Raw genomic sequence first — 26,349 nt, forward strand, 5'->3', positions numbered from 1 at the left:
CAAGTCAGAAAATGTCCAAATTACTACTCCCCAGTGGTTTGGGTTCAAATAGCCTAACCATGAGGATATTCCCCATTGACTCTTCTCTTGCCACATGCTGGTAAGAAAAGGAATGGAACATACGAAGTATATGTTTTAATATTCTATGGTGTTTGAGAGGGTATCTGACTAAAAGACAGATGGATATATCTTCTGTTTAGCTTCACTATTTTATGTCTCTATCCTATAAATTTTCATACTATACAAGTTCTAATTTCCTGTGAGATAATATGCAATTAGGCAAACAATGATTTTCTTTGTGATGTGATTGACCAGATCAGAGATAGAAAGATTAAAACTTACACTGAACTACAACAAAGTATTCTTCATTGCCATACAGACACAGGTACTAAAAGCTGAAAATAGTAAAATTTATTTTCCCAGAAAATAGACTCCCTGTGCCATTGTTGCTATCTGTAATTGGTTTTGAATATAACTGTTTCCAAAAAGTGAAAGTATGGAACAATGAGGTATGTGCCACATTACAGAAAACTATTTCAAAATGCACATTTTGGATTATCCCTTCTGCTCTGACATGTGTGCTGTAGTTGTTAAGTCACTGGGCTTGCCTATTTTGTTTTAAAGGTAAACATGCAAGATCACAGAACACTGATAGAGAATATAAAACTATTATATCAAGGACAAAGTGAAATAGGGCAACTAACATGCTTACCCACACCCTCCCCTCTTTATCTGGACTCTAAATTTGGCTTCTTCTCCTCATTGTTTGTCCTAGGCACTGTTGCACAACCCCATCCCATCCTTTACCAGGGAGAGCTCTTCTATCTTCTCGATGCTGGAAGATATTGGTTGTTTCAGTCTCCCATGTTCATTCCTGATTCCAAGCTTTTTCCTTCCATATTACTCCAGCAAGTTGGGTTGGGGATAAATATATCTTTAGAAAAAAAATATATATATATATTTAAATGTTATAGTAGTTACATGTCTACATATACTTCCTATGACAAAATTTCTTCCTTCCTCCTTCTCTGCCTCGTTGTTTCTTTTTTTTCTTTATAGGTTTTAGCATATTATGTATTTTTACATGGAATGCTTGCCTGAGAATCTGAAATAGTCAATGTGGAAACTTCTAGGCAAATAAAAAAATTTAAAAAATAAGAACACAGGCCTATTTTAATGCGTAGAATTATAATCTCATGGTTAGTGTAAAGAAAAATATGGAGCTTTTAAATAAACAGACTTAACTCTAGGAGTAGTAGCTGAATGCAGATTTAGTACTTTTTTTTGTACTTTGATTCTTTTGCTTATACTGCTTATATATAAGTCAGTTAACACTTCTCAACTCAATGGCTTTTGTGTTTCCCATTTACCTCCTAGCTTTTGAAAATCAGTTCTTTCTTTCTTAAAGCCTTAACAGGGAGAGGTTTGTCATCTATTTTTAAGTATGTTTTATTTATTTATTTATTTATTTATTTATTTATTTATTTATTATTTATCTGTTTATTTATTTATTTATTTATTTATCTATCTATTTATCTATTTGTTATTTATTTAAGACAGAGCATGAGCAGTGGGATGGGGGAGAAGGAGAGGGAGAAGCAGACTTCCCACTGAGCAGGGAGCCTGATACAGGACTTCATCCCAGGACCCTTAGGTTATGACTTGAGCCAAAGTCAGACATTTAACCAACTGGGCCACCCAGGCACCCTGAGGATTGTCATCTTAAGTGTGGAGAAGTCCAGGGAAACTTATCCTAAAAGCTGAACACATGTAAATAGTTCCCCCCACCCCCCACCCCTCACCCTAGGCAAAACCTCTAAGAAAATCTCTGATTACAATTCGATTTGATTTGGTGTCACATTAACCTTGAGGGTCCATGAACTTTCTAATGCTTACAGTTGATAGCAGTTTACAAGATAGGCATTGTCACTCAGGCTGAGCAAAGGTGAACGAACACAGATCAGGTCCAGCATAAGGAGGAATTCATTTGTAGGTGCCTAGAGGCCCCTATCTTTCTGTAGATCTTCTGGAAACCACACAAGAGTTAAAATAGTTTTAAAAACCTTACTACTATTTATATAGTAGTAAGCCCTTTGAATTGATTTGTATGCTCCCAATTTTATTTTCTGGGGCATTTTTGCACAATAACATAGCCTACAGAATAATTCTGTCTGATTGTCAGTTATATTTTTAAATTATATTCAAGAACATTTACTGAGCTTCTATTGATTGCATCAGGCTATATTTGGTCCTATAAAAAAATCAACAACAATTAATTTAACACCAATTATGGAAGAGACTGATCAATGCCTTGGAGACAAAGGAGAATCAAAACATTATAGAATACCACCTTCATTTTACAGGATTTTATAACCTAGGTTAAAAGTTATAAAGAAATCCCTGCAGGAACAAATAATAATGCAAATCAATGTAGGTGGGTACTAAGTGTGTGGCACAGAGAAGGGCTGTGGAAGTTTTAAGGCAGGAGATTATTTATAGGCAGCTAAAGTGGCTTATGCATACATCAGGATGGCTTTAAAATGTCCTTAGCAACCATTTTCTTTTCTCTTCTCTCCTCTTCTCTCCTCTTCTCTTCTCTTCTCTTCTCTTCTCTTCTCTTCTCTTCTCTCTTCTCTTCTCTTCTTTCTCTTCTTTTTCTCCTCTCCTCTCTTCTCCTCTCCTCTCCTTTTCTCACTTCTCTTCTTTCTTTTTAAGACTTACGTTTTGATTTTTGGATACTACGTGATTTCCATCCCTGTTAGGAGTCTAGTACTCTTCCACATTCATGCACATCTTTGTGTCCTTTAGAGGCCCTCCCAGAGCCTGACACATGCAGTGGTACCCATGGTTAAGGGAACAGAACTCATGCACAGTGAGAGCCACCAAACCCTCATTACTCTTCATTTGCTTTCAGCCATACACTCTGTCAAGTTATCTGGGTTTTGGAATTTTAGGAAAGAAAGAGAGACCTAATGATAGCTATTTTTAGTTAACTTGTCTGTGACTCCCTTTATATTAATTTTAACAATTAGATACCTAAGCTTATCATAGATATTGTGAATGGGTCATAATATTAAAAATCCAAAAGCCATTTTAAGTTAGTAATATAGCCAAAAAATCCCTAAGATCTTGCATTTAGTATAATATCAGTAATAGGGTTTTTTTTTATTGTTTTGGGGGAACTTTTTTTTTTGTCAAAGCCTTTTGACACATTGTAATTTAGGTTTATTAATGTCACTTGAAATCACTGATTGAGTACCTAAATTTTAGTATTTGAATACATTAGAGAAAAAAAAAAACAAACAGTGATATAAAGTATCCCCCAAACCAAACTGGAAGCATTTTTGTTGATTTTTTAAAAATTTTAACCATAAAAAATATGATTAAATGAGCAAATTTATCATCCAAACACCATGAACTTTATTGCACTTGTGATTTCACCATGGTCCTGTGCAGTTTGTGATATTTTGCCATAGGTACAGATACAGCAGAAAGCCAAAGCCACATTTAAAATCATGATGAACACTAAACCCTTGGGTTCCATCTTATCTAGATGCTCATTAACCTTTTTGTGAGATTGTTTGATCTGGTAATATATAGTGTGAGTAATAGAAAAATCTCCTGCTTTATTGCCAAAAAGCTTAACATCGTGCGTGCGCATGCATGCCTGTGTGTATGTATATTCACATATGAAAGAGGGAAAGAAACAAAAGAGAACAAGAGTATGAGGACTTTGAAAATACAAAATTTAATATTTTTTTCCCTCAGAGTGAACATAAATGCTGCCAGAGTAATCAAATCAATGAATCCCAAGCATTATTAGCCTCTATTTTTAAGAGAGACTGAAAAAAAATTTTTTTGTGGCAGTCATTTCCTAAAAATTTTCTTATTACTGAAATAAGAAGTAGACATCCTGTACTTACCAGTAAAGAAAAAAATGCTGGTTACAGAACATTAAGACAAATAACTGGCCACGCATTTTGTCAAAGCAACACATAATAAATATGTAATTAGCAGTTTAAGCATTTCATAAGTTGATCTATTTCTTTTTTAAACTAATATTCTTTTTTAAACTAGTATTTTTTATTAATATTTTACTTATTTATTCATGAGAGACAGAGAGAGAGAGGCAAGAGATACAGGCAGAGGGAGAAGCAGGCTCCATGCAGAGAGCCCAATATGGGACTCCAACCTGGGTCTCCAGGATCACACCCTGGGGTGAAGGCAGTACTAAACCACTAAGCCACCGGGCTGCCCATAAGTTGATCTATTTCTAAACACCTTTAGATATCAAAACCAAAACACAAAACTGCAAAAAAGGGGATCCCTGGGTGGCGCAGCGGTTTGGCGCCTGCCTTTGGCCCAGGGCGCGATCCTGGAGACCCGGGATCGAATCCCACGTCGGGCTCCCGGTGCATGGAGCCTGCTTCTCCCTCTGCCTGTGTCTTTGCCTCTCTCTCTCTCTCTGTGACTATCATAAATAAATAAAATTAAAAAAAAAAAAATTAAAAAAAAAAAAAAAAAACCCTGTAAAAATTTATATTGCATCTTTTATGTACCAGCTTTCTTATTTTGCTTCTAAAGAGGAAGTATAACATTAGAACAAAGCATTATACTTTTTATCCTGCTTAACCATTTTAAAAACCTTAAATCTAATTCCCTGAAATTTCTTAATTCACTATTCAACTTACAGGATTTTTTAAAGAATGACTCCCCTCAAAAGTTTCCCCAAATATTAGGGTTATTTTTGTGTGTATGTGAAAGTGTTGTCCAGTTGAGATCAAATATTAGCCTATATTCTTCCTTCTGCTAAATTCATATCAAAACTAAAATAAGGTTTTGCCATAGTAATTATAAATTTAGGGTAATAGACAATACAGAGTAGAGGTCCATTTTCTTCAGGTGCTTATTCACTGCATAAGAATCTGAACTGTTGAAAATAAAACAGATGCTCTGAAAATTATCAGGCTTGTATTTAATTTATGCAGTTTTCCCATTAATAGCATTATCTATTTAACACATCCATTACATATCCTCAGTGTTAATTTAGGCAGAAAAAATGTAGCAACTTCAAAAGGAAATCTTCCATTAAATTAAGGATATTGACTTTAATGGATGTCCCAAATAGACATGAAAATTAACAGAATGAAAAAACAAGTTGATTAAAAGTGGTCCCATTATAATTTGTTATGCCACATAGAATGAAAATATTAAGACGGAATTCACTAAAAAATAGTGCCAATGAAACTCTTTGTACTCTAAAATACATGACTTTAAAAGCTGTCAAATCATAGAATCTTATGTAAAAATATGGCTTTCTACAATTCTGAATAAACCTGTGTCTTGCAAAAAAAGAAACCTTGATATTTACAAGATTCATTTTGTTTTGACAACCAAAGAATTGGAAATGGTGATCAATTCACTTATTTAGTGACCTCACTTCATGGAAATTCTGTACCTTCTCAGAGATGGGTAAATTGCTACTCCTTTCTGTTCTCACTTTCTCTTCTCTCTGTATCCCTTACCTTCACAAATATCTATTATGTTCATCAAGTCGCTTGAAATTCTTTTTTAACAATTCATTCTTTTGGACATTAAAATCTTTCTATTTTTCAACACACTTCCATTAAAGTGCCAATATACCTGTGTCATCAACTAACAAACAGCCAAGTAAAAATCACTGGTGGCAAGGACTATCCAGCTAGGGTGGAGAAGGAGAAGCAAAGACACATGCAAATGGGCATAATATAGGGCAGGGAAAAGATGGCTTTACAGGATGAAAGGGAAGGTGAATTGGAACCAAAGACAAACTATCCTTTTTTTATTTAAATATTTTCTCTATCTATTTATTTATTTAAGAGAGAGAAAGAGTGAGTGCACATGATGGGGAGGGGCTGAAGGAGAGGGAGAGGAAGAATCTCAAGCATACTCTGTGCTGAGCGCAGAGCCTGACACGGGGCTCAATCCCATGACCTTGATATAACGACCTGAGCCTAAATCAAGAGTCAGATGCTCAACTCCCTGAGCCAGGAAGGTTCCCCAACAAACTATTCTTCTTTATGATATTGCATTTTTCTAGTTCAGCAATTTAACTCTAAACTTTTTCATCCACTGATTCATCTATTCTGTTTTATTGAATACTTATAATCTGATTGGCTTTGTATAGGCACTGGACATATAAAGATAAATATGAGAGAGTCACAATTCATCTCATAGAATTAATGAACTATAAATGTAAATTGTTACATGCAATACATTTTCAATTATTCATTTATAATATGCTTACTGAGGGCCTTTCTCATACAGGACACTGGCTAAAGACGTCAAACAACCTTACTGTCTTTAAGGAGCTATCTAGTGAAAAAAGACAAAATGAATTATAAAAGGATATGTATGTCATGTGTTGATAAATATACTGAGAAAATAAGTTTTACAGAGGTAATAGTAAATATGCTTATTGAGAAGAGGGGAGGAATGGTTGGGATAGATTTCAAAAAAGAGTTGGAACATGAGCCTTCTTGAAGGAGGATTAAGAATTAACCAGGCAGAAAATTCTAGAGAAGGTTATGGATATTCTGGGCAAGAACACAATACAGTGGCTGGGAGATGTTAAACGGCATTATGTAGTCAAATAAATTTAAATGATATCTTATGTTTGAATTACCTGTGCTTGTAGAGTAAATATGCATAGAGCTTGATGGTGGAGGCGTGTTTTGGTGGGAGATATGAATGAAAAAAAGTAATCTGTTACTGGGTCATAGAATACTTTTAATCCTATAAGAAAACATTTGACCATCAATCAATAAAAAATAAGTGGTAGCAAACCATGGAAGGATAGACAAACAGCATAATCAAACGGATACTGCAGAAACATTGGCCTGAGTGGTGGCCTGGCAAATGAATTGGTGGAAGGTCAGCAATAGTCAGGAAGATCTTTTAGGAGGCTATTTCATGGTCTAGACTCTAGGTAGCTAATGAGGCATGAACTAAGAAAAGGAGATGGTATCAGAAATGTAAGTGGCCAAATAACAATGTGGAAGAAGAATAACATGGGTTGTAAAATGAGGATCCTTGAGAGTAAGGTTCCTTAAAAGGAGCAGACATTGCTTTCAGAAAATATCCTAATAAATTTTAATTCTACAGAGTCTTCCATTATACATTTATTACTACACAAAATTAGAATTATCTTTTTCAGATAGGGCATGTGGAGGAGAACCAAGCAAGGGTGACCTTATTTTCACATTCACATGACCACATTTCACATTTCACATTTTCACATCAGCCATCATGGGGAGACCTCTGTCTAAATAATCTCCTTTTAGTGGACACAAAGGAAGGGCAAAAGGGTACAGTTTCACAACCTTCCTGGGCAAATTGGGAACAAGACCTATTATTTTTATTTTTTTCTTCCAATTAAGCCCTAACTTTTCAATTTTCTAGGTCACTTTTCTAAGCTGTCCCTTTCTTTCTTAAAACCAGTGACCCAAATACATAACTTATCAAGGAGGAGGTTTTTACTTTTTCTCAAGCCTCCGCAGAGGGATGCAGATGAACAAGTGCTGCCTTATCTGTCAATCCAGACATTTACCACAGTTCAGATCTTAAGTCATCATCTTTTACTTTAGTGCATGGCTGTGGCCATATTACCTCAACTTCTGTCTGTCAGCAATCCCAAGTAGGAAAAACAGCTGAATCGGTGTGGGAAACATGGTCCTCCATGAAGCATCCATGTTGCTTAGTAACTAGGAAACATAATTCAGAATTTAAGGAACCAAGGTTCTAGGATTTTAGTCTAAACTATTTCTACTGAAGTGCTGCTCCCATAGATAAAACATTTAACTAGTCAGTCTCTTTTATTATGTTTTGTTGAATGTTGTAAATATTTTTTATATAAAACATATGCAAGACAAGCATAGATTGAACAAAGCTCTTTGTGCTCTGAAAGAAAAAGAAATTAAAAAAGAAAAGTACTTGACAAAAGTCTTTGTTTACAAGGGAGCTCTGTATAATCATACTCTGTTTAACTAAGCACTTTTTTCTTTCATTAAAGTCATTAGTGATTACCAGCAATTGGTATATTTGAATTTCATTTATATTTGTTAATGGTACCAGCCTAGAATGTCTAGCAGACACTCCGATTCAGTACGTTTCATGTAATGTCTTCCTTAAATCAGTGAATGATTCTCATTAACAATATAATGTGCTAATTGCCTTCCTTTACTTTGTCTTTTCACTATCATTTTATCTCTCTGTTCAACATATTGCCAGTAACCTAGTCATATTTACTGAGCCTCTTTTATGTGCTACCATTTTTTTTTTAAGAGACAGAGGTTGGGGAGGGGCAAAGAGAAAGGTAGACAGAGAATCTCAAGCAGGCTCTACAACCAGAAAGGAGCCTGACATGGAGCTTGATTTCACAACCCTGAGATCATAACCTGAACCCAAATCAAGAGTTGGACACTTAACTGACCGAGCCACCCAGGCACCCCCATATGCTACCATTCTTAATAAATTATGGGTCTATCTAAGTAGGTCCATGGTGTCCTGTTTTGCAAAGTCTAGTTGGGGAGATGGACATTGAATTAACTAACCCTACAAATATATGTATAATCACACATTGTAATAGTTAATTTGAGTGAAAAATACTAGAAACTGTGAAGAATTTATAACAAGAGAATCTAAAATAAACAATGGGAAAAATGAAGCATTGGGCAAGATGCCCCAGAAGAAATAAAATTTGAGGTGGAATATGGAAAGCAAGTAGAAAGTAAGAAAAGGGAGGAGAGAAACAGCTGCAATGGAAGGAATCAGTGAATACAAAAGTTCAGTGGTTCTCACTGAAGGCCTTGTTAAACCATACATTTCTGGGGCACTTGGGTGACTCAGTGGTTAAGCGTCTGCCTTCAACTCAGGTTGTGATCCCAAGGTCTTGGGATTGAGCCTGCAATGGGGTCCCCGCAGGGAGCCTGCTTCCCCTCTGCTTGTGTTTCTGCCTCTCTCTCTGTGCCTCTCACGAGTAAATAAATAAAATATATTAAAAAAAAAAAAACCACATACATTCCTGCACCCCACTGTAAAGTTTATGCTTCAGCAGATCCAAGTCAGGGCCCAAGAATTTGCACATATTGCAATTCTAACAAGTTTTCAGGTGACCCGGCTATTGCTGGGCTGGAGAACATACTTTGAGAACTGCTAGATTAGAGAATTGAGGAAAGGTCATTATGGTGAGTCCATGGTTAACTGTGGAAGAAGTGATTGGAGAGACAGAAATGTAGAGAAAAGACAGATGAATTAAGTTCTTAAAATACTTTTTTTTTCATACTTTTAAGAGCAACTGGGCTAACCTTAGTGGATTTTAAGCCAGGAACTGATGTGATCACATCTGTCTTTTTAAAAAAAATCCCTGGGTACATCATGTGCAGAATGAATTGAGGGGGAATAAGTGGAATGTGTGGTGGAAAAGGCCATTACAACATTATTCCAGGAGTTCAGAGGAGAGCAATGGGAGGGTGATAGGAATGGCAATGCGAAGATTATACAGTTACAAGGGATAATCAGTAGGGGAAAAAACCAGTAAGGCTTGGTAATAAATTCAATGTAAGAGTATTGGACAGAGAAGAGTGAAGAATGATTCCAAGAATTCTGTTTTCTGGTTTCCAGATTGTACTGTGTGGTACTATCCAGGGAAGAAGATTCTTGAAAGAAGTACAGATTGAAAGTGGAGGTGATAAAAAGGGAATTATATTGTGGATTTATGACATTGAGGATTTTTGGGGTTTTTTGTTTTGGTGTTTTTATTTTTATTTTTATTATTATTATTTTTAGTTTTTTCCTTTCTTTTGGTTTTTGATGTGAGGGTTTTTTTGTTTTGTTTTGTCGTTTTAGGGGAAATGTCAAATGCTCATTTGGATATACTTGGATTTAGACTTGGAGCTGAGATGAGAAGTATGTGCCAAGAATAAAACTTTGAAAATCGTTATCTATTTGATGGAATTTGGAGTTTCATGTATGGATTACATCATCAAAGATTTAAGTATAGAATGAGATTACAAAAAGGCTTAGAACTAGTTGAAGGCAACAAAACTTGATAGCAAAGAATATGAGGTGATGAAGGAAACTGAGAATAATAGAGATGTAGGCAGAAAAAAAGAATACAGTCGTATTGAGATACCTAATCATTTTCTAATGAACTTTTATTTCATATTATTTTTCCACTTCTGAAGATGTTTAAGATCCTTTACTTGACATCAGTGCTCTGATGTTTTATTGGCATCTACTGAAACTTTTTCTAATCTTTTAAATTATCTTTTTGAAAATTCTAATTGTCTGGTAGTATGATCTTATAATTAATAGTCCACAGTTGGATATTTTTGACTTGAAAGTGGCATTGTCAATAAATCTGCTGGAAAAACAGTTCTAAACAAGAACTCACAGGGCAAACTGGAATATATGGTCTCTCTACATTAATCATAGATTGGATCTTCTAGATCAGTGTTTTAAATTTTCTATGATATTTTCTCTTATTTTCAGTTGCTTCATTTTCTACTTTTTGAGGGATTTCTTCATTAATAGTTGAAATACTAAAAAGCTTATTAGGAGATTCTCATGGGGACATTTGATTCCTATGGCTTTACTGGACGAAGATTGGGAGGATAGCAAGGCATAACTTTTTGTGGGAGGATTCTTTCTCTTAGCAAATATCAGTATTTCAGTATTTTTGTTTGTTACCTCCAGATAATGCAATTTATTCAGCCATCCTCTAGTGTCCGGTCTATTTTCCAGAAGATTGTGAGAGAAGAGAGAGTTTAGCTCATGGCAGCTTGCACTCCCCCATGGTTCAGCCTGATGCCTTGCCTCTGCACACCAATGGGCCACTTCATCCATATCCAGAGCCTCTGTGTCTCTGTCCACCTTGCAGAATTGTCCCTCTGTTTCCTGCAATCAGAAGGAGTAGGCCTTTCAAACGATTTTAGCACCAGTTTCGCACTGTCTACTATCATTTCTGTTGGACCCTCTCAAGAGATTGGTGGAACAAATAGGCCCTTTTCCTATCAGAATCTTTTCTGTAGACCCTTGGGATATAAATTCCTCCCCTCTGCTAAATCATTTATGACTCTCTGACTTCTTTGTTTTCCAGAAATCAATGGTAATATTATTTTGCTCTGGACGTCTATTTACATTTTTACATTTAAAATTTACTCCACTTGAAATGTATTTTGCAATATAATTAGGTAAAAAAAAATTTCTGTTAAATAATCAGTTGTTCTAATGCAATATATTTAATTATTCATTATTTTCTCATCAATTAATGATCCTACTTTTTTTATAGACTAAAGGCTTTATACACTTCCTGGGGTTTGAAAAGATTTTTCTCAAGGTTTCCTATGTATTAAATCAAATGAAATTATATGAAAACTATGTATCATGTTACTTTGAACATGCTGCTATTATAGTAGACATTACTGTAGTGTTTCCTTCTCAAGTACAATAATTAGAGTTGTTAAAATACAACTTTATAAAGATGCTGAACAAGTAGAAAGTAGAAGAAAGCTTTGCATTTTGTATCATTGTTCCATTTTTTTTCTCTCTTGTATTGAGCAGAACCTCTCCTTTGTCCTTTTCTTAGCATATTATGATGACATGACTCCCTTTTAATTTTAAGGCTTTCTCAATTTATAAAAGCCATTCACTGTAACTTCTTTTGGTGAATAGCTCATTATATTTTCTAAGACCCTGTTGTTTTACCATCTTTGAAAACAAATAAAAATGACACTCCTAAACACTCCACTAAAACAAATTAGATTTATTCTGAAGAGCTCAGTGAACAACATTTTGAATGAGATCCATAATGGGCTTTTTAATTAAATGAATATAGTCATTTCATAGAGGCAATTCTCATTAGTAGAGCAGTATTGAGATGACCGTTTCATCCTAATTGTGCTGTGTGTTTATATAAGGGGCCTCATTTTAGGGTTGGTTTGAATAGATTTATATCTAATCATGTCTTGACACTTAGTTCACATTTGAAAGGTAAATATTACTGCTTTTCCAAAGACATATAGTAAATAAAACAATAGAATAAAATATTTTTCCACTAATTTTGTATTCTTTTATTTGAATTAGATGGAAGAGAAATTAGATATTACATATCATCTTCTATTCATTACTTGGCTTTTCTTTTATTTCTTTCCTTTAGTAATGGACTAAATATTTGTGTCTCCTAAAAGTTCATTGTATTGAAATCCTAACTCCCTGTGTGGTGGTTTTGGAGATGGACCTTGAAGGAAGTAATGAAGGTTAACTAAAGACTTAAGGGTGAGTCCCTGATCTGATGGGATTAGTGTCCTTGAAAGAAGAGACACCAAAGGGCTCACTTGCTCTCCTTTTCCACATTCATAAATGAATGAACCAAAGTAAAGCCGTGGAGGCCATGTGCAATAGAAAATGCTGTAAACTACAAGCCAGGAAGTCTTCACCAAAAACCAACCATTCTGTACCCTAATCTCAAACTTCCAATCTCCAGAACTGTGAGAAAATGAATTTCTATTGTATAAGCCACTCAGTCTGTGATATTTTTAATGGCAGCTCGAGCTGCTAATGTACTTTGTTATGTACAGCTCTGAAATGCTAATATTCTGAGTTGTTGTGAAAGTGGATATGTAAATAATGGATGCAACCTCCAAAGACAGATATTAAAGAAGCATGAGCTTAACATATCTTTCCACAAGTTTGAACCTGCATTACATGAAGTGTCTTTATTGTATAGATACCATTAGGACAAGGTACCAAGAATTGTTGGAACATTTTACAAGTGGAGAATGGGACTCCAAGTAGAATTATCAAGATATAAAAATATATATGTAAATGACTTTCTTCTGTAGAGTGCAGCATGAAAAGTTGGAATGAAGAGTAACTTTCTGGAAGTGGCTGGTGGGGGTGGGGGGTGACTTAAAACATACTACCTCAGCTAGGTCATTGAGGAGAACATCCTTAGTGATATGTCATCTCAATAGTATGTACTCTTGGTATGATGTGATATTCCTGCCTAAAACTCATAATCATAGTTTAACTATGAGAAAACCATCAGAAAAACCCAAATTGAAATTTAGTCTACAAAAGATCTGACCAGTACTCCTTGAAACTGCAAAGGTCATCAAAAACAAGGAAAGTCTGAGGAACTGTCATAGTTTAGTAGAGTCTAAGGAGACAAGAAAAATAAATGATATGATATTCTAGATGGGATCCTGGAATAGGTAAAAGAATATTAGATAAAAATTAAAGAAATGCAAATAAAGTATGAACGTTAATGAATAATAATAAAGTATCAGGGATGGTTCATTAGTTAAGACAAATGTACCATATTAATGTAAGATGATTAACAATAGGGGAAATTGGGTGAGGGGTAAATGAGAACTCTGTATAGTGCTGCAACTTTTCAGTAAAACTGAAAGTGATTGGAAATCAAGTTTATTTTTAAATTGTATATGCAAGGAATGCTATATTTTTTTATTTGTTTTTAACCAAGTCAGCAAGACTCATAGATCAGGGTAGAGAACCTCTTTTCTCCAAAGATCAGTAGTAGTCCTGATGTTGTTAGAAATCCTGCACAGTTTCTTATCCATTTTGCATCCTAGGTTCGTGTTCCCAGGTAACGTGGATCAGTCAAAGGAGAGTTTTTTGTTTGTTTGTTTGTTTGTTTGTTTGTTTGTTTTTTAATGGCTTAGAGTAACCCAGTTTTATTTCATTCTATCATTTCATTTCCAGTTTGGCATACTAAGGGGATCTTCTCACTCAGAGACCAAGGCTAATGGGAGTTTCATATAACACCATCAACTTAAACAAATTTCCAAATTCACTGGAACAATAAAAGATATTCTGAATAATTCCATATGAGAATGTCACTGTCTTAGTCTATAAATGACACATTACTTTTCCTCACTGCCCATTGACTAGAATTTGTCATATGACAATTGCCATCTGCACGAAGATTGGAAAATGTAGGGAAAAGATGGAATATTTGGTGAGCAATAACTTCACCATTGCTTCATATTTCCTCATTTTAAAACTATTCCTTGGGGGGATCCCTGGGTGGCGCAGCAGTTTAATGCCTGCCTTTGACCCAGGGCATGATCCTGGAGACCCGGGATCGAATCCCACGTCGGGCTCCCAGTGCATGGAGCCTGCTTCTCCCTCTGCCTATGTCTCTGCCTCTCTCTCTCTCTCTCTCTCTCTCTCTCTCTGTGTGTGTGTGTGACTATCATAAATGAATAAAAAAAAAAAAAACTATTCCTTGGCTTACTTTTATCTATTTTTATTACTACCTCCAAATATTTGAGAACAGTGTTTTTATCAACACTACTTAATGTTTGATACTCAAAATACTTTCAATCCCTTCTCTAGAGGAACTGTGAAACCCAATACAGATTTAAATTTACCACCATTTCCTGTGGACTAAACACAATATTCATGCTTCCTCCAATTTTCACCTGCTGAAGACCTATCATTGGAAATAATAAGAAGAAATATGAAATGACTATATGTGTGAATGTAGGAAATTATTATTTTAAAGTTATTGCCTAGTGATGGAGAAAAGTGCAAGTTATTCTATGGTTCATCTCCTGCAATCATTACTTTAAGATTGTCTCCAATTCCAGTGTCATCAATTAGTATAAGGTCCCAACTGCATTTTGATCAGGCTTGATAAGGCTTTATTTTCATAAGGAAATTGCCCTCTTGCCTTCTAAATTGGATAATTACAATTCTAAAAACCCACTCAGAAATGTAAATGCCCAATTGCCTATGAAAATGCTATGTTTTGACATGCACTTATTGCATCTGTGTCTCTGAGTATAGTTGAATTAGCTTTTGCTTCTTGGTATAAGCTGAGTTTATATTTACCTTTCTTACTAACTTCAGAAACTAAATGATGACAAATTAGAATCTCTTTCATGATGTGGTAGTTAATGGATATTAGAAAAACATATGGGCAAATTTTGACAAGAAGTGGTTTAATATCTAAATACTGCTACCCGTTTGTGTAACATTGTGTTATGAATCATAACTAAACATTAAAACTCATTTTCATAGGATATATTCTGATCCCTGGTATATAGATTGCATATCATTCTGTACTAAAAGCCACCATTCAACACACAAAATCATATAAACACAATTTCTTGGAAGTTCCAATCTCTTTATCTTTATATTAATTAATTAATTAATTAATTAATTAATGCACTTAAATCATCTTTACCCCCAGTGGGGAGCTCGAACTCATGACCCTGAGACCGAGAATCACATACCCTACCTACTAAGCCATCCAGACACCCCAGTTTTAATCTCTAATTATAGCTCATGTGGTAAGGAGAATCTAAGGTAGGAAACCTGGAGGGAATTTTCATATACACTTGTGTTTTGTTCATGTTTTCAATCTCTTCAAACTCTTTTAGGATATTTCAGGTGAGTGTATGCTTTACCTCTGTAATCTGCTGTGACCTACACATTTGTAAATCTGAATATTGTGTAAATTCTAGAAATATTATTTCTCTATTAAAAATGTAACAGACTTTTATAAACCTTTCCTACAGAATTTTGTCCTAGTACTAAAAGCCACCCTGTGATCTATTAGGCTGATCTTTTAATCTTAAGCCTCCTGACATGGAACTTTTGCTTGTTTCACCAAATAGAATGCCCCCTCCTTTCCTTTCTGTGTTTTGTTTTGTATTCACAATAATTAACTATAGAGTTATAAGTCTATTTTGACCTACAGGGCTCTTAATGTGGGCTGTTCTATTGAACCTCTATGTTCATCAAACATATAGGTGTTACACATGGAAAGGATGAAAAGTAAGCTGACTATAGCAACATTGGATAAATTATTTCCTTTTCCATCTTCCAAATGATGTGCCATCTGTATTGAGTCACGTTTATAATCTTTACCCAATTCTCTCCATTCCTGGGTCTTCATCTACACCACTCTTACTCATCCTTCATATGTCACTTCAGGGATCACTTTCTTCAGAAATGGTGCTCTCATTTTTAAAAATATATTTTTGTTTGTTTGTTTTAGATTTACTTATTTGGCAGAGAGAGCACACAAGCAGGAGGGGCTGAAGGAGAGGGAGAATGGATCTGAAGCAGACTCTACACTGCTGCTCTCTTTTATTCTGATCTGGTCTCTTATCTATTAACCTCCATTCTCCCCATATTTACTGTAGAGGATTTTATCACTGCATAACTGATGTGTTTATTTGTCTGTATCCTTCTTACATTTCTCTTACAAGATGGAATAATTCTATTTTGATTATTATTGCTCCATCAATGTGGTACATAACCCTTGAAACATAGGTAACCCTCGAGAAATTGCTGTTGAATGAATGTCACCTAGCCAGTTAATGTAAGAACAAGGATCCACGTCTAAGCTTACTTGATTCCTAAACCATATTCTTGACTTTTGGCATATTTTGTCACTGCTATTAGTACTTTAAAGGATACCAAATTATTTTTAAAGTTTTTGTTTGTTTTTAGACTTTCTAATTAGCTCCAAATATCTCTGTGCTAATTTCTGATCAATCATGTACAAATTTAGTTACAGTAATTTTGTGTGTTCTGATGTCTTCTAGTAAAATCTATCTTCCCTGCTCTTCCAGTGACCTTTCTTCAACTTCCTAATGTTCCACATCTTTATTTTTGTTGTTATTGTTGTTGTTTGGTTTCTACCCCATATCTTGTTGCAAATACTGCCCATATTATTTTTCTAGATAGACCTTATCAGAGTTTGATATTTCAGTGAAAGTCCTACTGAACTGTTTGAGTTATGGAATTTATATATTAAAAAGTGAGGATAGGGATGCCTGGGTGGCTCAGCAGTTGAGGCTCTGCCTTTGGCTCATGGCATGATCCTGGAGTTCTGGGATCAAGTCCCACATTGGGTTCCCTGCCAGGAGCCTGCTTCTCCCTCTGCCTGTGTCTCTGCCTCTGTCTCTGTGTCTCTCATGAAAAATAATTAAAATCTTAAAAAAAATAAAAAAAATAAAAAGTGAAGATAGAGGTACATGCAACCATCCACTTGCCTTATACTTAAGTTTTTGATATTATTCCTTAATACAATATAAACAATAACGTGATCGTAATACCAGAAGTTTATGGCTTACTGTCTCAATGCCTAGTGTTTTTCTTATTTAGTTATTTTTGGTCACTTTTTTTTTGTTGCCAACTTCTTATTTTGAAATAATTATGGATTCACAGGAAGTTGCAAAGACCACACAGAGAGTTTTCAGGTACCATTCATCCAGTTTCTCCCAAAGGTTGCATCTTACATGGCTATAGTGCAATAGCAAACCAAGAAACTGTTAACACCATAAAATGTAAGTATAGTTGTATGACATTTTATCACGTGTGTGTTTGTGAAACTACTACTTCAATGCAGAACATACGGAACTACTTTGCCATGAAGATTCCCATTCTGCTACCCTTTTATGGCCATACACAAATCCCTAAACTGCTTTGTTCATTAAACCCTGACAATTAGTCAGTTCTACTCCTCTGTAACTTTGTTTTGAGAATATTATGTAAATGGGTTTATACAGTATATGACCCTTAGAGACTGGCTTTTTTTTTTTTTTTTTCACTCAGGACAGTGATCTTGAGAATGATCCAGGTTGCTGCAAATATTGATAGTTTTTTCCTTTTTATTGATTAATAGTAATCCATGATATGTAGATACTACATTTTGTTTATTAATAGACATGTTAAGTAACATTTTTGTTGCTTTCAATTTGGGGCTGTTGCAAAGAAAGTTGCCATAAAAAAATTTATGCACAGGTTTTTGTGTAGATACAAGTTTTTATTTCACTGGGATAAATGCCCAGAAATGCAATTGATCTGTTGTATGGTAATGTATAGTTTATTTTTTTTAATAAACTGCCTAGCTATTTTTCATAGCAACTCTGCCATTTTACATTTTTAGCAACAGTGTGTGAGGGATTGTTTTGTTAAGATTTTATTTATTTATTTGTTTATTTATTTATGTATTTATTTACTTGAGAGAGAGAGAGAGTACAAGCAGAGGAAGGGGCAGAGGGAGAGAGTTACAAATGAACTCATCCTAAGTGCAGAGTCTGAAGCGAGGCTCAGTCTTAAGACCCTGAGGTCATGACCTAAGCCGAAATCAAAAGTTGGGCTCTTAACTGACTGAGTCATCCAGGCGCCCTGAGATTGAATTTCTTCATAGTCTCACCAGTGTTTCATGTTGTTACTATTTTTAATTTTAGCTATTCCAGTAGGTGTGTAGTGATGTCTCATTGTGGTATTAATCAGCATTTCCCTAATGACAATTGATATGAAACATCTTACCTGCTTATATACCATCCATTTATCTTCTTCAGGGAAAAAATCTTTGCCCATTTTCTAATTAGTTTTTTTTTTCCTGTTGTGTTTTGTAAATTCATTATAAATTCTTGATCCAAATCATTCATCAGATATGTGCTTTGCAAATATTTTCTTCTGGTCTATAATTCGTCTTTTCATCCTGTTTTACAGGGTTTTTCACAAGTAAAAGTTTTCAATTTTGATGAAGTCCAGTTCATCTTTTTTTTTTTTCTTTTATGGACATCTTTTTGGTGTCATGTTTAAAAACTCTTTACCTGTCTGAAGTCCCAAAGATTTTCTTCAGTGTTTTCAAGAAGTGCTACAGTTTTATACTTTTTTATTTAAATCTACCATCTATTTGGAATTAAGGTTTGTGTAAATTGTGAGGCTTAGATTGAGATTTATTTTTCTGCCTATGGGTGTCATATTGCTCCAGCAGAATTTGTTGAAAGGCTATTTTTCCTCCACTGAATTGTTTTTTCCCTTTGTCAAAAAATCTGTTGGCTGTATTTCTGTGTGTTTCTGGATTCTCTATCCTATTCTTTTGATCTATGTGTCTATGCCTTTACTAATACCATAGTCCTGATATTATATCTTATAATAAATCTTCAAATCACATGGACTAGTAATTCCTACCACTTTATTATATTTTTCAGAAGTTTTATAGGTATTTTAATTCTTTTACCTTTCTACATAAACTTTAGAATAATCTTATATATACCTACAAAATATCTTGCTAGGATTTCATAGGAATCATGTTGTATATGTATGACAATTTGCAGAAAATTGATGTCTTACCTGTGTTCAGTCTTCTAATACATGACCATGTTATGTGTTTCCATATAACTAGATCTTCTTTGATTTCATCAGCATTTTATAATTTACAACATATCAGTGTTGTACATATTTTATTAGATGTATACGTAGGTATTACCCTTTTTTGGTGGGTTTGGAACTCGTATTACATTTTCAATTTTGATCTTGATGCATTTATTACTAGTATATATAAAAATGTCATTGACTTTTTAAAATATTTATGTTGTACTATGTGACATTTCTGAACTCACATTTATATATGATATATTTATATGTGAATTCAGAAATTTTATATATAAATCTACAACTTATATATATACTTATATTTATATGTGAGTTCAGAAGTTATATATATGTATATATATATGTTATAAATGTTATATACGTTATATATATGCATATATAAATGTATTATATGTATATAAATGTACAAGTGTACATTTATTTGGGGGATTTTCCACATAGGTGGTCAGGTCATCTGCAAATAGAAATAATTTCTTCTTTTCCAATCTAAATGCCTTTATTTCATTTACTTAAGTGTATCCTGGTGGCTACAACTTCCAATTCTATGTTGAATAGCAGTGGTGAGATTGGATAAACTTGTATTATTCCTAAACTTGGAGAAAAAGCATTCAGTCTTTTACCATGACCTGTAGATTACTTGTAGTTTCCTTTTTTTTTTTTTTTTTTTTTTTTTTTAAGCAAGCTATAGAAGTCTCTCTATTCCTAGTTTTCTAAAACTGATTATCATGAATGGGTGTTCAAATTTGCCAAATGCTTTTTCTGTATCCATTGATAAGATCCTGCAATTTTTCATGTAGTTTTTCTTTTTTACCCTTTTAATATGACAGGTTATATTTCTTATATTTCAAATATTGATCTAGTCTTACATCCCTAAAATAAACTCATTTAGTTATGATGTATTAGTTTCTTATGTTTTTTCTGAATTCTATTTGCTAATGCTTTGTTCAGAATTTTTGTCTATATATATGAAGAATATTGTTCTATTGTTTCTTTCTTACCTATCTCCTTCCTTCCTTCCTCCCTCCCTACCTCCCTTCCTTCCTTCCCTCTTCTCTCTTCCTTCTTTTCTTTCTACTATTTTTGTCATCTGGATTTTGGATTAGGGTAATTGATAGCTATATCAAATGAGTTGGAAAGTCTTTCCTCCTCTATTTTTTACATGAGCTTGTTTAAAATTAGTTCTTGTTATTTTTGTTAGTTCTTCTTAAAATGTTTAGTACACTTTTCCAATGAAACTATTTGAGCCTGGAGATTTCTTTTTTAGAATTTTATTAAATAAACAATTTAATTTCTTAAGATTTATGGAACAGTTTACATTATTTATCTATTTCATGTTGGCTGAGCAGTGTTAATTTGTGCTTTCAAGAATTGGTCCATTTCATCTATGTTGTCAAATTAATTTGTGTAGAGTTATCTGTATTGTTCTTTTACTATCCCTTTGATACCAGTAGAGGCTATAGAGATATTTCTTATTTTATTCATGACATTGATGTCTTCTCTCTTTTTTTTTCTAATCTGTTACACCAGAGATTTGTCAATTTTGTTGATCTTTTCCAAAAGACAGATTTTGTTAAATAGATTTTCTTCATTGTTTCTCTGTTTTCTTGTTTCATTAGTTTCTTGGTTTTGTTTCTTTGTTTATTATTTCCTTCCTTTTGCATGATTTGTACTTATTTTTGTTCTTTTTCTAGTAGCTTGATGTGACAGCTTATTGATTTGAGACTTTTATTTTTTGCTAATATAGGCATTTAACGATATGCATTTTTCTTTATCACTACTTTAGCTGCATCCTATGTGGGATTTCACTTTCATTCTGTTAAATTTATTCTTTTTCTATTTCCTTTAATATTTCCTCTGGTCTGGATCACATAGAAATATAGTGTTTAGTTTCCAAGCATTTGGAGGTTGTCCTGTGATTGCTTTAATATTAATTTTCTATTCTGATACTACTGTCGTCAGAGAATACATTCCATATGATTTAAATTCTTTTTAATATTTTGAGTTTGCTTTATGGTTAAGATATGGTCTATTTTGGTAAATGTTCTGTGGACATAATGTATAATCTACTGTTATTAGGTGGCATATCATATAAATGCATATTAGGTCCTGTTGGTTAATAACAATGTTGATATCTTTTATATTTTTGCTAATTTTATGTCTAGTTGTCTATCACTGCTTGCTTGAGAGATGGGTGTGGAAAGATTAACTACAATTGTAGATTGGCCTATTCTTCCACTCTACCAGTTTCACTTTGCATATTTTGCAACTCTCTTGTTTGGTGTATACACATTTAGTATTGTTGTCTTATTGGTGAATTGGCCCTTTTATCACTATGTAGTGATATGTCATTATACAGCTACTCTCCACTTTTTGAAAGTTTGCATTATGCTACTTCACTTTTATGAAACATCTACATTAATACATGCTTCCATTAACCTCAAGAAATCCTAAGAAGATTTTCACTTATGAAAAAAGACAAAAAAAGTATGCAGTGTTTCTTTTGCATTGAGCCATTATAGAAGCAGGGCCAACCAGTAGCAGCAAGAGTGGCACCACCAAACTCCTTCTCGAGGAACTATACTCAGCATCTCAGCATCAAGGCTCTGTAGCTTTGAACTGTGTCCACAAGCATCTGTTCTTATCTTTATTCCTTTTGTGCATCCATTAGCAAGTTGTGTCGTCAGGCATTAGAAAAGCCAAAGAGAAGTTATTTAGGGGGTCTTGGAATGCTGGAAAATTCTTTCTATATAAGTTAGTGATAATTGCTTCTTCACTTTGCGCCATGTTGTGTCTTATGAGAGGTTTCATAAGAACACTCTACTATTAGAGAGTGAGGGAAATCTGTATTTTATGTGAGGTTCTTGTAGATAGCATACAGTTGCATCATAATTTTAAATATACTCTTTCAATCTTTATTTTTAAATTGTAATTAGATTATTTACATATAATGATATGTTTAGGGCTTATAACTGTCATTTTTTTTTTTGTTTTCTGTTTGATTCTTTGTTTTTCATTTCTGTGTTTTCTTTTTCTTCTCTTCCTATAGGTTACTTGAACATTGTTTAGAATTCCATTTTAATTTATCTGTGATGTTTATAAGTGTAGCTCTTTGTATGGAATTTTTAATTATTTGCTTTAGGTTTAATATTGAATCTACATAACTTCTAACAGTCTACTGGTGTCAGCATTTGACTGGCTTGAGTAAAGTACTGAAAATTTTTCTACCCTTTCATTATTCCTCCTTACCTCAATTATAATATAATTATCTTAAATATTTCCTGTATATTCACTGAGAGCTAGAGTAAACAGTTTTATAATTTTTGCTTCAATCAGCAGGTATAATTTAGAAATCTTAATAGGAGAAGGGAAGTCTTTTGTATTTACCCATAATTTTGATTTCTGTTGTTTACTTCCTTTCTGATGTTTCAAAATTTGCTCCTTTATCATTTATTTTCTATTTAGATAACTTCTTTAAGCCATTCTTTGAGGGCAAATCACCTGGCAACAATTCCCATTTGATTTTTATTTCTCTTTTGTTTACTGTTTTATTTTCCATCATCTGAGACCATCTTGAATTCCTCTTTATTCCTGAAGTCTGTTATTCTTGGATGTGTATTCTGGAATGAAGTTCTTTTATTTCAGCCCTTTAAAAGCATGCTACTTCCTTTTGGCTTCCATGAATTCTTATCAGGAATTCACTAGCATTAGAAAATTTTCCCTACAGGTACGGTGTTATTTCTCTGTTTGCTATAAAAATTTCTTTTACCTTTAATTTTCAGAAGTTAGTTTATCTTGTTTAGGGTTTGCTCAGTTTCTTAAATTCCTAAATGTATATCTTTTGCTAATTTGGAGAAGTTTTCAACTTTTATTTCTTTATAGAAATATTTCTTTACAGAAATAATACTTTATTTCTAAAAGTATTAGAATACTTTTTCCAACTCTGCCATTTTCCTTCTTCTCTGGAACTCTAATAAGATGTATGTTAGATCTTTTGTAATAGTCTCAGAGACCTGTGAGTCCCTATTTTTTGTATTATTTTCCAAATTATTTTTTTCTGTTCAAATTGCATAATTTCTATTGTTCTCCCTCAGGATTCTTTATTTTCTATTTCCTTGCTAAGGATTTCTTTTTAAAAAAATATATCAAATATGTTCATAATTGCTCAAAAGGCATTTTTATGATGAATGATTTCAAATTCTTGTCAGATATTTCTAACATTTGTATCACTTAAGCATTGGCATCTGTTGATTACCTTTTCTCATTTAAGCCTGGTTCTTTGTATGTCAAAACAATTTTAAATTAAGTCCTAGATATTTTAGGGACTATGTACAAGACTTTAGATCTCATTTAAATTTTGTGTTACCTAGCCACTTTTGACACTAATCTGGCAGGGGAAGGGAGAGTGCTGCTCGGTACTGCCAGGTTACAGTGAAATCTCATATTCCTTATTCAGCCTCCTTTGACTCTTGAGGAGGTAACTTCTCTTTACTACTGAGTAGTGATAAAGTCCTATCTACTGATACTACCTCAATCAAGAGTAAGTAGGGGTACCTTGTTACCAACAGGTGGGGATAGAAGTGCAGGGTTCTCACATGGTCTCCACTGATGCCAAAGGAGAGAAAGACAACCAGTTGCCACTCATTCTGCAAGGATGAAAGTCCTGGCTCACCGCTCAGACTTATTTGTACCATCATAATTGACAGGAGGATTAGGCAAAAAAAAACATTCAAGAGAAGTAAAATTTTACTTCCTTGTTTCACAAATAAAGTTGGCTGAATTGGTTGCTTTTTGGTGATTAGTGAAAGAGACCAAATCCCATATCCTTGTCCAACTCTTCTGACTCATCCTTGCTCTAGCCTTGGCTGGGGCTGCAGCAGCAGCAGGTGCAGCAGGAGTGGCGGTGGCTACAGGGGCAGCAGCCTCAAATGCAGATGGATCAGCCAAAAAGGCCTTGACCTTTTCAGCAAGTGGGAAGGTATAATCAGTCTCCAGAGACAAAGCTAGGACCTGCTTGCATCTATTGATGGTAGAGTGGGACACTGATGTGACAGTTAGTAACCTATCTGCAGACATACATTGGCAACATTGGGGACACTTTCCAGGAAGTGAGAATGGAGCTTCCTCTGTGATGTCAAGCACTTCAGAGTTGTAGATGCTGCCATTGTCAAACACCTATTGTATGATCACCTCAAAGGAGAAGGAGGAGATGTTCAGCATGTTTAGCAGTGTGCTTTTGCTGGCTTTTGTCTCCAGCTTTAAACATTTGCACACCACTCAGGATTTCAGTAGTACCTCTGGAGATTTTAGTGGTGATGCCTAAAGCCTGGAAGAAGATCTTCTCTGGCACCAGACCAGTGTGCAGGGCTGACACAGTGACTTTACATGGGGCTAAGTCACCAGGACGGGCAACAGCTGGCACCTTTTTGGCCAGCAGCATGCCCCTGATCTTAGTGAGGTCCTTCTTGGTAAAAACAGAGCCCACATTCCCCCTGATGGGAGGCAATAGTTTCTCCAGAGCAGGGTTGTTCTCCAAATGCCTTCAGATGGCCTTGTGCATCATGGCATTCTTGCCCATCAGCACCACAACCTTCCTTTTTACTGTAGTTGGTGGAAAGAGAAGAAAAGTCCTTCCTCATTTTTTAGGAAAGAAAGGCTTTTGCATATTCCTTTTGATTTTGCTACCAAGGTTTTAAGTGATTAATTTCTAAATCATCTGGATTACATCTTTAACAGTTTGATTTTTTGGTTGCTGTTTTGGCTTTTTAATGTTGTATTGCATTATGAAATTCTTGTATTTCTGGCAATGTACTTTTGGTGCCACAATTAATGCACTATAGATTGAAGGATAAATAAGTGTGTGTGTGTGTGTGTGTGTGTGTCCCTCTTCCCCAAATTGTGTTGATTCAATTGTCTTATAGCTTTCTGAGGCAGAAGAAAAGTCTGCCATATATATATATATATATATATATATATATATATATATATATTAGTGTGAATTGGGTATGTGTTTATCTCTCTAAAAATACTTAGAAAATTTTGTTTTATTTTTTTTCTTTATCCTTGACATTTAAGACTTCCTGCAGGGATATGTACAAAGTTGAGGTACTCTTTGTATTTATGTTGCATGGTAGATTTTAAGCCATCTTGATCTCCAGATTCAAGTGTTCCTTCACCCCAGAAAAATTCATTTTATTACTTCTTGGACATTGATTTTTATCTTGTTCTTGACTGCACTCTGGACTGCAAATTGTATTTTAGGGTACTTTCCATGTGCCTTCCTCATTCTCATAATTTATGTTTTTCTTAAGTATTTTGTGAAAGATTTCTTAAAATTGACATCTAATTTACTCATGTGGGTTTCTATAATATCCAATATTCTGTTCATCCCTCCATTGCAGTTTTTACATCCATTATCATGTTTTTTTTTTTTTTTTTTTGTCTGAGGTGAAACATTTGTTTCTGTGAACAGCTGGTAGAAGAATTCCTCTTGGAAAGAAAACTCTTTTGAAAAATATTTTACCTATGCATGAGAAGCTAAGGGAAATGCCCAGGAAACAAAGAATGATTGCTGAATTGTAATTTGTGATAGGGGCAATGGAGAGAATCAAGGAGGTTATGGATAGTTCTGAGACATCCGTCATGACCTTCTGGTAGGGTTCTAGCACATTTTCAGCATATGGATATTTGATTAATCAATTTTATTCATTTTTGTCTGTTTGAAAATGCAAGAGCTAAGTATCATGTTTTATGTTAGGGCCAATGTGTCAGAGCCAGTAAATAATGTAAGAGATAGAGAAAGCAAGGAAAATGCAGTCTCCTTAGCATTAGCATAGGTTCTTGGGAAACCTTTGGACTTCCAAAGGCTATGAAATTGATGATGAGGAGAGTATAGTCAAGCACAGAAGAAATTCTGGGCTATTTCTCAAAGACTTAAAAGCCAGAGTTGGACCAATGCAGAGGAGGACCACATGAATACAGAAGGAGAAGATGACCCTGCACAAGCCAAGGAGAAAGGCCTCAGAAGAAATTACCTTGCCAACACCTTGATCTTTGACTTCTGGTTATCCAGAATTGTGAGAAAACAAATTTCTGTTTAAGCCACTTCCTAGCCATCCCCTGCCAGCCCCTCCAAAAAAAGGT

The 26,349-nt window shown here is 34.4% G+C and overlaps 1 protein-coding gene, 1 long non-coding RNA gene and 1 pseudogene across 8 annotated transcripts in view; 1 reads left to right on the forward strand and 2 right to left on the reverse strand.

The window, feature by feature from the left end:
• Nucleotides 1–7,744, reverse strand: part of LOC102153465 — a 111,964-nt gene extending 104,220 nt beyond the window's left edge. For all 6 annotated transcript variants that reach the window (XR_005372522.1, XR_005372520.1, XR_005372523.1 and 3 more), the window contains exons 1-2: nucleotides 7,648–7,744; nucleotides 808–934 (exon numbers count right to left, since the gene is read on the reverse strand). This is a non-coding gene — a long non-coding RNA (uncharacterized LOC102153465). The remainder of the gene's footprint in view (nucleotides 1–807; nucleotides 935–7,647) is intronic.
• The window catches only part of LRRTM4 (leucine rich repeat transmembrane neuronal 4), a 706,237-nt gene that overhangs the window by 238,552 nt on the left and 441,336 nt on the right, over nucleotides 1–26,349 (forward strand). The gene's annotated exons all lie outside the window — the stretch shown is intronic.
• Nucleotides 24,005–26,349, reverse strand: part of LOC102157348 — a 30,544-nt pseudogene continuing 28,199 nt past the window's right edge.

Source organism: Canis lupus, chromosome 17, assembly GCF_011100685.1.
Source record: "Canis lupus familiaris isolate Mischka breed German Shepherd chromosome 17, alternate assembly UU_Cfam_GSD_1.0, whole genome shotgun sequence".
Taxonomy (NCBI): domain Eukaryota; kingdom Metazoa; phylum Chordata; class Mammalia; order Carnivora; family Canidae; genus Canis; species Canis lupus.